The sequence below is a fragment of the Lactuca serriola genome, chromosome 6, assembly GCF_051521515.1.
Source record: "Lactuca serriola cultivar US96UC23 chromosome 6, Lser_US96UC23_V15, whole genome shotgun sequence".
Taxonomy (NCBI): domain Eukaryota; kingdom Viridiplantae; phylum Streptophyta; class Magnoliopsida; order Asterales; family Asteraceae; genus Lactuca; species Lactuca serriola.
Window position 1 is genome coordinate 115150081 of NC_136413.1, and position 10892 is coordinate 115160972.

Consider the following 10892-nt stretch of genomic DNA (forward strand, 5'->3'; position numbering starts at 1 on the left):
AATAACATGATCCAACCACAAAAAGAGACTTGGAAATGTTTCCGGAGCTAAATTACTATGGTCAAATGACTTGACTAAAGCATGTTTCAGATAGACTCCAATGAAAGTATAATAAGAGTAGTTGAATAAAGAATGACACAAAAGTTAGCCGACTGTCAACATCTTTGATATTCATGACGTAAAAGTTCGGGAAAATGACCTTGTAAAAGGTCTTACATCATATCCGGAGTAGAAAAGTCTTTGACAGCATAAAGTCCTAACTAAAAGTATTTATAGTACAAGGTAGTCACAGGGAACAGTGCTACTCAAAACATAGATAGGAACACGGTTCTTTTTAAAACAAAGATGTAGAGTAAAGTATCTCCTACTGGCGACGGTCACCCCTATGGTGAACCTTTAGTTTGGCTAGCTGACGTTCCATATCAAGCAGCTATCTTTCGTACACCCTCTGGCGTACGCGGAGTTCTATGACTTCGGCCCGTGATTTAGTTAGTGCTTGAAGCAAAGCTTTAGGGTATCTTTCAGATCTCTCACGAGCATCTTCTAGACGAAAGGTGTGGAGGGTATGCATTCTCGCATCGGTATTAACCTCTTCGATACGTTGGAGAGTCGTCCTGCCCTGAATTTCGTTTCGGGCAACTCTACGGATTAGGATTGGTAGACTCTGTCTGCTGATCTCCCTTCGTTTACGTTGTAGAAGCTTCGGTCTCTATTAAACGTCATTGGTTGATCTTGCTCTTCGTTCCCTGTTTCCACACATTCTACCCAAGAGCGTCGGGCTATGAAAAGCCGGACGAGGGTTAGGAATTGGAACGGGAGTTGCCTGGGGTAGGTTCTCAACCTCGGGTTTGTAGTTATCAACATCCGAAATGTTTTCAGCATGGTGATCATTCAAAGGGATTGGATGATCACTCTCTATTTCTTCTTCAAACCATCCAACATTGCCTTTGTTCGGAAGGTACGGGTTACCGTGGGGATGGAGTCCAGTTATGTTATCTACGTGAGAATTGGGGTACGGAAATAATTATTAGACGAACTATCTAAATAATTATTAGAAAATCTTCATTAGTTACATCGCTATTTGTAAAGTGCATACCAGTCATATGTAATCAACACAGGATAGGTTTTCGAATAAGTGACCTTAACTCCAAGTTCATAAGGAACAGGGGTAAAGCAAAAATTTCACCAATTCTAAGTCTATAACATCCTAGTTACATATAGTCTTAGTGTATCGACTTAGCAACTATCCACTTAGTAATGAAGATCCTTTTTAGTTCTCAAGTAAGTAATTACGGTAACCCAAAACACCCCTATGGTATTTTAGACTTAGGTTCGGTTATACTGTTCTCACTGTGGTAGTGTTAGTAAGTTTTTAGAATTGTTGCTATATCACAAACATTCTCGGGCATATGCTAATCACTCCTCGGACCAGCATAGTTGATCAGGCTACGCCACTCCCAAGACTAACTATACATCCCCAAGCTTACTTGTGATATTCAACAATCGTAATACTTTTGTTCTTGTCGTTGTGACACCGATTTTCGTATCAATGCAGGCACGTATAGTTACTTAAATATTTTATTATTTAAAAGTATAAACTCTAAATCAGAGTATTTTTAATCCCATTGTATTTATAGTTAGTATATCTTTTATGGGTTGATATACTCAATTCACTATAAACAATGCTCTGATACCAATCTGTCACACCCCAAAACCGAGAACGGCGGAAACGTTCTGGGGCAGAGGACGTCATGTATATATCACAACAATGTAAAGTAGTAAACAACCAACAACATCGTCCATTGCATTAATAGTAATAGTTTAATACATGTGTGTTCTTTCATAGAAATAAGACATTACAACAAGTAATCAAAATAAAAGGCGAGTCTTGACTGCTTCGTCTTGGCAAAACATGATCATCGTACCTGTCTACTGGTGACCTGAGAATACAAGTTATTTTGAAAGTGTAGGTCAGCATTTAAGCTGGTGAGTTCATATGTATTTAATGTCATTAATCGTATAAGTTTGATGATAACAATTGAAATCGTTCAATGGAATCGTTTGTATATGTTTTGAAAACTCCTAGAAAATCCCATATTTTCTACTAGTATAACAAGTAGTCTTCTACCAAGACCTGAATGTTTTGAAAGTAGTCTTTAACCAAGACTTGACTGTTTTGAAAGTAGTCTTTAACCAAGACTTGACTGTTTTGAAAGTAGTCTTCTACCAAGACTTGTATGTTTAGTGGTAACAAAGATGGTTTTCCCCTTTATGACTACTATTAACAATATATATAGTCTACTTCATTGTTTACGTGAATGTATCACAAAATAAAAGTAATAGGGAAAATATAATCATATAAGTATTATCCTTTGGTATTAGTATAAACACGACATCGCGACTGCCGAAACGTTCTCAACGTGAATATCCGTAGATGTTCATTTTCCTCTGTAGCTAACAGCAGGTGGAAGGAATGGTTAGTTCCTTAAATGTCTTCCTAGTATAAGTACTAACCGTAGACATCCGTAGATGTCCATTTACCTCTGTTGCTACCAGCCGGGTTTAGGAATGGTTAGTCCCTTATTGTTTCTTACCACATAGTATCTATGTAACAGTATCCCTATAAGTGTATCCATGTAAGAGGAATCTCTTCAAGAGTATCCATATAAGTGTATCCATGTAAGAGGAATCTATGTAAGAGTATCTATATAAGTGTATCCATGTAAGAGGAACATATGTAAAAGTATCTATATAAGTGTATCCATGTAAGAGGAATCTCTGTAAGAGTATCTATATAAGTGTATCCATGTAAGAGGAATCTCTGTAAGAGTATCCCTTCATATAGCATGTAGTTTAGACTCATGAATGAACTGACTCTGGTGTAATTTCTTGTAATAGGGATCATGTTTTGTATCCCCTAAACTATTCCTATAATAGTTTACTAGAATGTAATTGATGAGTGTCCAAGTAAGTTTGTACACCCTTGTTACCCAAGAGTGTCGGAACTGAAATAACTGATGGAACATTTATGACTATATATGTACACATGATATATAACTAATATTTAAACGACCTTCGGACGCGTACCCGATATCCCACCAGACCACATCCAAATCGAGGAAAAGGAAACAGGGTGGATAGCCTTCCTAAGTCCTTTAAACATTTCTTATATAACTATACACATAGAGGCATGCAATTTATAATATAAAAGCATAAAAGAAGTTTTGTAAAACTGTTGAAAAGTTTAATAAATAAGAATTTATGACTTGACGTCAGTTTATAAATCGATTCGAAAACCGTTTGACAAGACAGTTTAAGTGTGAGAAAACCTTTGTTTGAAGGACAACTATAACAGATTCAAAAAGGAAACCTACAGTTTGTAAGACAGTTTCTAAAAGTGTTTCAACATGTAAAAACGTTTGTGAAAACTATTTGAAGTACCAATGAAAATGTTTGTTTGTTCTTGTATATGAATGTATCTCCTTGAAATAGTATTTCTAGCATGTAGAAGTTCATGATGTTCTCGTAAAACTATACCTATTATAGTTTTCTAAAAGTGTGTCTCGTTTGTATAGTAATCCCTAGTGAAATGCTCACTTGTTATGAAAAGTATGATTTTTGTAGTGCCTAAGATGAACACATATACATACAGTATAAACAGAGTGTTTGACTTATACATATATAAAAACATTTTTCATTTCAAAAGATATGATGTTATCGTGATATATTTTGCATACGAAAGTTTCCCTATACTAGTTATAAATCACATATGATTCCATTGATAAAAAGTGTATAATGAAACTTTATATAACACTCGATAATAATCGTGTGTTTTACTTGTATTCCCCCCCTTAAAAGCATATAAAAGCATTTATAAAACATTTAAAAGTGCGGATTGTAGGGGTATGAACTCACCTGATTGATTGAAGAAAGCGAGACGAAAACCTAGCAGAACTTCTACTCGAGAAAGCGGATCTCTCGAAATTCTCGGGAATCTTAGGAGCGTAAAACTTCCTTCCAAACTTCGATATAAAAACCAGGACTTTGGGATGGCTCCGAGGGTTGAAACGCAGAGCTTCGAAGCGAGAAGGGAAGGAAATGAGCAAAATTGGCCGGCACCCTCGCATCCCTTTTATAGGGGCTGAATGACGTCGGTACGCTGGGTGTATGAGAGTACGCGGGGCGTACTCATGCGTCATGCATGAGCGCATCCTCGGTCGAAGCTCCGTAGCGACATGGACGGATAAGGCCGAGCATCCGAGTATGCTGGGCGTACGAGGGTACGTTGGGCGTAACCTAGATTGGTCCGATGACTCCTCCTTCGGATAATACCGGATTTTAATTAAATTAAATATTTTAATTATTAATAAACTTCAAAAATTCATATCTTTTTCATACGAACTCCGTTTTCGACGTTCTTTATATCCACGCGTAGGTGAGACTATGATCTACAACTTTCATTTAGACTCCATCTGCTAGTTTTGAATTTATTTTTAATATTATATTTTTAATAGGCCGGGACAAGAAAAGTCCGTTAAAATTTCATAACTCCTTCATCCGCTGTCTGTTTTCGCCAGACTTTTTACTGTTCTAATACCATTGATGAGATCTTCGATTCTCGTTTAGGTCATGTTAGCAAAATCCGCTCGATCTCGATTTCGAGTTTTTAGTTGTCTACTACTATGTCTAAAACTTCGAAAAATCATAACTTCCTCATATGAAGTCAGATTTGGGCATTCTTTTTAGGTATGCTTATGGTTTTGGGATATCTAAAACTTTCATTTAGATACCTAAGGCTTAAAATTATTGTATTGAAACTTCACGTTTTATGTCTATCAGTGTTGCCGGTTTTGTCGAGAATCTTCGGTTGGTCATAACTTCTTCGTTATAACTCGGATTTTAGGGTTCTTTATATGTATAAAAACCTTGATACGATTCCTACTACTTTATTTAACCCAAATAAGATTTTAGGAAAGTTAAATTTTGACCTAAATTTGACTTGTGATCCATCATATTGTCTCGAAATATCGGGTTGTCACACGTACCGAGATGATGGATTTGATAGGAGCTCATACTTTGACATTCCGAGAGTTCAGGGCTTGCGGGGCACCAGATTATCATGGGGCTAGGCACCCCATTGCTAGCAGTAGGTGGTTGGCCGATGTCGCAAATGCATTTCGTACGAGCCGGTGTCCCGAGGGGGACAAAGTCAGACTCGCTTCCTGTCTTCTGAAGGACAGAGCGAGGGATTGGTGGGAGGAGATTGGTCTTGCTTTGGGGGATGATGTCGCATTGGACGCGATGACATGGAGCGATTTCTCGGCCAGGTTTAGGGCAGAGTTTTGGCCGATTATTGAGGTGCAGCAGTTGGACGGGAGTTTCAGGATTTGACGCAGACCACTGAGACTGTGGCGGAGATCACCGCCAAGTTCAGGGAGAGAGCTCTTCTTGTACTGCAGTATGTTGCAGAAGAGGAGATGAAGAAGGCCCGATACCATGAGATGTTGAGGGATGATATCAGGCAGTTTGTGAGCAGGTCCAGCTGCAAAACGTTGGAGGATATGATCGCGCGAGCTAGAGAGAGGGAGATTAATTTGGAGCAGATCCGGAAGAGGAAGTCGGATGAAGTTCAAGCAGTCACGGGTTCGGGCAAAAGGCCCAAGGGGTCGGATTCGAGACCGAGGGATTATCAGGACCGCAGCTGGTGCGGGAAGTGTGGTAGGGTGCACGGGGGTGCGTGCAGGAGTGGTAACGGTGGCGAGTCTGGCTACTTCAAGTACGGACGGACTGGTCATTTTAGAAGGGATTGTACTGCTACCACCACCCAAGGATCAGACTTGATATGTTTTCACTACAACCAGCGGCGCCACAAGAAGGCCCAGTGCCCCAGTTTTTTTTCGACAGGATGGGTGATGGCACCTGCCCCTGTAACTTTGAGGATCACAGACGGCCATCAGGGCCGCGCAGAGGCGCCTGCGGTAGGAGGCAGGGCTTTTCAGATGACTACCGTAGAGACGCGAGCAGCGCCGGACGTTGCAGGTATGCGACTTCCGTTTTCAGTTCTTTTATTTGTGCATGATTATATTTTTATGGTTCTGCATCATTATCTGTATGAGTATTTTATTTTGTGCGGCTTGCTTGTGATCGAGTTATATGTCATCTGCATACCTTGAATATTTGAATAGTAGTTAAGGGATGGGCTCTATTGGAGAAGGATGCTTAGGATGCAGTAACTGTAGCATGCATGGGAGGGACTTGGTATGTCTCGCTAGTTCGGAGCTGTATTGTTTTAGAAATGGACTGGTTAGATCCCTAGCTATGGTAAGCTTGGGATTCCTCAGTAGATTGATTATGGAATGGTAGTAAGGATTGGGATTTCTTTTCGAGCATTAAGCAGCGAGGTGTAAGTAGGATCGAAGTGGGGGAGAATCCTTCGAGTGTACAAGGGTAAGAGCACACGGATCTAGAATGAGTACGTGATCTATGAGAAGGAAAAGAAGTAGTACAGCGTTTGATGGATTGGGGAGTTCAGGGTTGGGAGTTTGAGAAACTACCCATTAGTTAGTGCGTGTAATGGTGATGGTTAGTACGTGGTTGGGAATTCAGGTTGGAGGATCGCCTGTAGGACTCGAGTGAGTCGGAATAAAGATCTTAAAGGTAGATAGCATGGGATGCTTTCATGTTAGTAGACAATGGTAGAGGCAGCTTGTAGAGCGTGGTAGAGTGGCGGGAGAGCCGCAGCTTTCTCCAGCAGCGGTCAGTGGTGGAAAGGTGTTATAAGACTACGGGGCAGTCATAGCATTCACTAGCAGTCAAAGATGGAAGGTGATGTAAGACTGCGGGTAAGCCGTAGCATTCAATAGTAGCTTCGTTAGCAGAGTGGGCACGAGGCCCTTATCTCCTAGAGATCAGATAGGGATCGGGAATGGGTAGTGGATGAGAATAGTAGGGAGCTTGCATGTATAGCCCTAGAGAGGTGAGACCTTGGGAGAGGCCGCTCCAGGATGTAGTTGGGTGAGATCCATGGGCGAGGACCGTGTGAGAGGAGCAGTATAGGTGAGACCTGAGAGCAGGGTTGATCAGTAGTATGGTTGGGTGAGATCTGTGGGCGAGGCCCGTGCGAGAGTGGTTAGACAAGTGAGACTAGAAGGATAGAGGCGGATGAGACCCGTGGGCGAGGCCCGAGAGTTTTAGTAGCACAGGTGGGACTTGGTAGGGACCTTAGTGTCAAGATAAGGGATCGAGGATCCCAGGGTTGTAGTGCCAGAATGGCAGAATAGATTGAATAGTTATAGGTAGTCGCAGTTCTTCGAAAGTCGCAGGGAGCGACTAGGAGTTTTGTTGGGGCTAGCGATCAGTGGGAGCCGGTAATCCAGATATTGATAGATTGGTAGGGACCAGGGTGGTCTCAGTTCATCCGGAAGGCAGATAAGGAATAGCAGAAATTTTCAATCAGAAGCAGTGCTGGTAGGCAGTCTATGGTGGAATTCAGTTAGTTGATCGAGGGGCGCTCAGCACCAAGTTGTGGTTGTAAGAAGTGTCCAGCGGACACTGGCGGTAAAGACCCGTACTGGAAGTTGCGGGGGGGGGGGGGGGGGGGTAATGGAGTTGCTAAAGGATAGGACCTTCACAGTGACAGAGGAAGTAGTCGGTTATGGAATGTTGCCTTGGAAAGGCCAGAAATCACACAGTGAAAGAAAGGGGTGAACCTTGGGTGTTCTGCATAAGGACTCGGGGAGTATCAGAAGGTTTTTTAGTTGAGTAAGTTGTGTCCCTAGAATGTTCAGGGTCAGGGTTGACCCAAGATTTTGTTCGCAAGGATTAATGTTAGCCAGAATGACCGGGCGGAAGGCCAGTAAAGGTAGTCAGAAGTCTACCAAGCAGAGTGTTGAAGGCGGATTGCAGGGAGATTGGCCATAGGAAAACTTCGAGGACGAAGTTTAGTTTAAGTGGGGGAGAGTTGTAACACCCAGAATCAGAAAGACCAAGAAAGTAAAAAAGAAAACCCTAAGTTAAAGGGGTCAACTCGTCGAGTCCATAGGTGAACTCGACGAGTTAGAGCGGGACCCGTGTAGGGGTTTAAGTGACTGACTCGGCAAGTCGGAGGGACCAACTCGACGAGTCCGGTCTGGGTTGGAAAACCCTAATTTTCGGGCTTGGTGCCCTATTTAAGCATCATTTCAAGCCTTCACCCCAGCCTCCATCACTCCCTTTACCTTCTCTCGAAACCCTAAGCATCCATTGAGTGTCCTTGAGCTTCTCTTGCCATTTTTGAGTGATTTAAAGCTAAAAGGAAGAGGGAAGACCTTGGGTGATTCAAGAAGTAGTAGTGGACTATGTGTTGTTGTGTCATTTCAGATCCTAGAAAGGTATGAAGCTCATACCTTGGCTGTATTTCACTTAGATCCCCTTTCCTAGTTAGATCTTGTTATTTTGGGCCATTTCCAAGGCCAATTCGTGTATTGTGCCTTTGTGAGCAAAGAGAACTTCGGATCTAGGGTTGTCTTGGCCTAGAAACCCATAAAGCATCAGATATTGAGTAGTTGGTGAAGCCCGTTTGTCCTTAAACCTAGCCATAATGAGTTTTGAACCTAGATCTCTTTTGTTATACGTAAAGTTTGCAACTTTACGTAAGGATTGAGCCTTAGAAGTATGGATCTATGATTTGGAGCCCCTACATGGCTCGAAAAGCCACTGAATGGGTTAAGACGTGGAGCGACTCGGCGAGTCACATGGGTAGACTCGGCGAGTTGGATGAAGTTGGGTAGGAACTCGGCGAGTTGGAAGAACAACTCGGCGAGTATGTTGAAGATTGCCTTGGACTCGGCGAGTCTGCTCTTGGACTCGGCGAGTCAAGTCGCGAAACCTCAAACCCTTCGAGTTAAGACTCGGATCAGTGAGTTGAGTGGGGACCTAGTAAGTTGGGCAGGTCAGGACTCAGAAATCGGTAGACTCGGCGAGTCAGGGGCTGACTCGGCGAGTCGAGTCACGAATGAAAGGTCTCTGAACGTGTGAACTCGACGAGTCAGTAGGCAGACTCGGCGAGTAGGGTTGATCTGGAAGGTTGACCTTGACCAGGACATTGACTTTGACTAGAGTTGACATAGTTGACTTTCGGGGGACAGTTAGACTAAGTGTTGCATTGATATTGGTAGCTCGGGGAGCTAGTTAAGCAGGAGTTCAGGGAGTTGCCGGGTAGCAGCTAGAGGGGTTATCAGCAAATTCAGCAAGTGCATGTGAGTTTCCCTTTGTGTGAATGGGTATAAGGCCTCAATGTCGGCCCATGTAGTTATGAGTAGAAGACTGGGGGTTAACCCTAGGCAGAGTATGCTACTATGATATTCAGGACAAGGTCCAATGATAGCGGGCGGGTGCCCAAGGAATGGTTTATATGATAGTTATAGTTGTTGTCTGTGTGATACATGTATGTGACTGGTAGGGAGGTGAGAGTGGGCGAGGTCCTTTATCTCACCGATAGAAGAGTGTGGATGGTGTTCCACATCTCAATAGCAGCAGAACAGGGGAGGGGCCCAAGTTAGGCAACGAGGGAGTGTGGGTTGGGCCCGTATCTCACTATCAGTAGGAGCATGGACGGGGTTCCACGACTCATCAGTAGCAGGACAAGGGCGAGGCCCAAGATGGGCGAGGCCTTAGGGCAGGATCCATTAGTATATGTTTAGCTTATGTGTTGTGATATGTGTATGTGCTATTATATGTTAGCGGGCGAGGCCCAGTGACAGGCGAGGCCTAAGTGAAACAGATTTGTATCCGAGCGGGGCTCGAAACCAGGCGAGGCCTGGAGTGGCGGGGCCGTTGTAGCGGGCGAGGCCCGAGGTAGGGGGCGAGGCCCAGAATAGCGGGCGTGGCCCAGTATGTGTAGTATGTGGTTATGCATGGTATGTGGTAGGTTGGGGAACTCACTAAGCTTCGTGCTTCCGGTTTTCAGTTTTGGTTTCAGGTACTTCCGGTAGCGGAGGGAAGAGCTCGGGGTGATCGCATGGCACACACCATAGATTAGACAGCCTGCGAATGTTTTACTCTGATAATGAACATATGTCTCGGAAGTTAATACTCTGATTATGTCATGGATTGATAATTATGTTTTAAGCAATGTTTTATAAAAGAATTTTTTTTGTCTTGAATTTTAGGACGTTACATGATATCACAAAGACAATCATCTAACATAGAACTCCTACTGGTGGGCCGGCATTGTGGCCGTAGACCGACCGCTACTGGAATGTAACTCACCTCGTAGTAGCTGCTGATTTATGCGGGAATCCTCTGACTGCTGTCGCTGCTGCTCCGAAAATCCTCCGGCTATAATTCCCACAAAACACTTAGTCATACACTGCCAACTGTACTTAGGGTAAAATGAGCATTTTATCCATGACCAAGTCAAAGTCAAAGTCAACTTCCAGTTGACCTGACTCGCCGAGTTGGCTCGCCAACTAGCCGAGTCCCTATCCTTCCATTTGTCCTTAAACCCGTCTCTACTCGTCGAGTTAGGCGATGACTCGACGAGTTTTCCTTCTAATTGAACATCGACTGAAACTTCATCTGACTCGCCGAGTTGTATGAACAACTCGTCGAGTTCATCTTCAACTGATACACAGGTCCTGACCCTGACTCGCCGAGTTGTATGAACAACTCGTCGAGTTCATCTTCATCCATAAGAAGATTTCCTTGGACTCTCCGAGTCTGCTCACGCACTCGCTGAGTCCCATGAATTTCTAGGACAATGGCTTAGTCCAGAATGTTGGATCACTTCTCAGGACTCCCTAATACCTTTCCACACTCAACTGGGTCATTTTGACCCTCAACTAATATGGGACAGAAACCTTGGACTCGTCGAGTTAGTCACATCCACTCACTAAATCTTCGATTTCTTATGT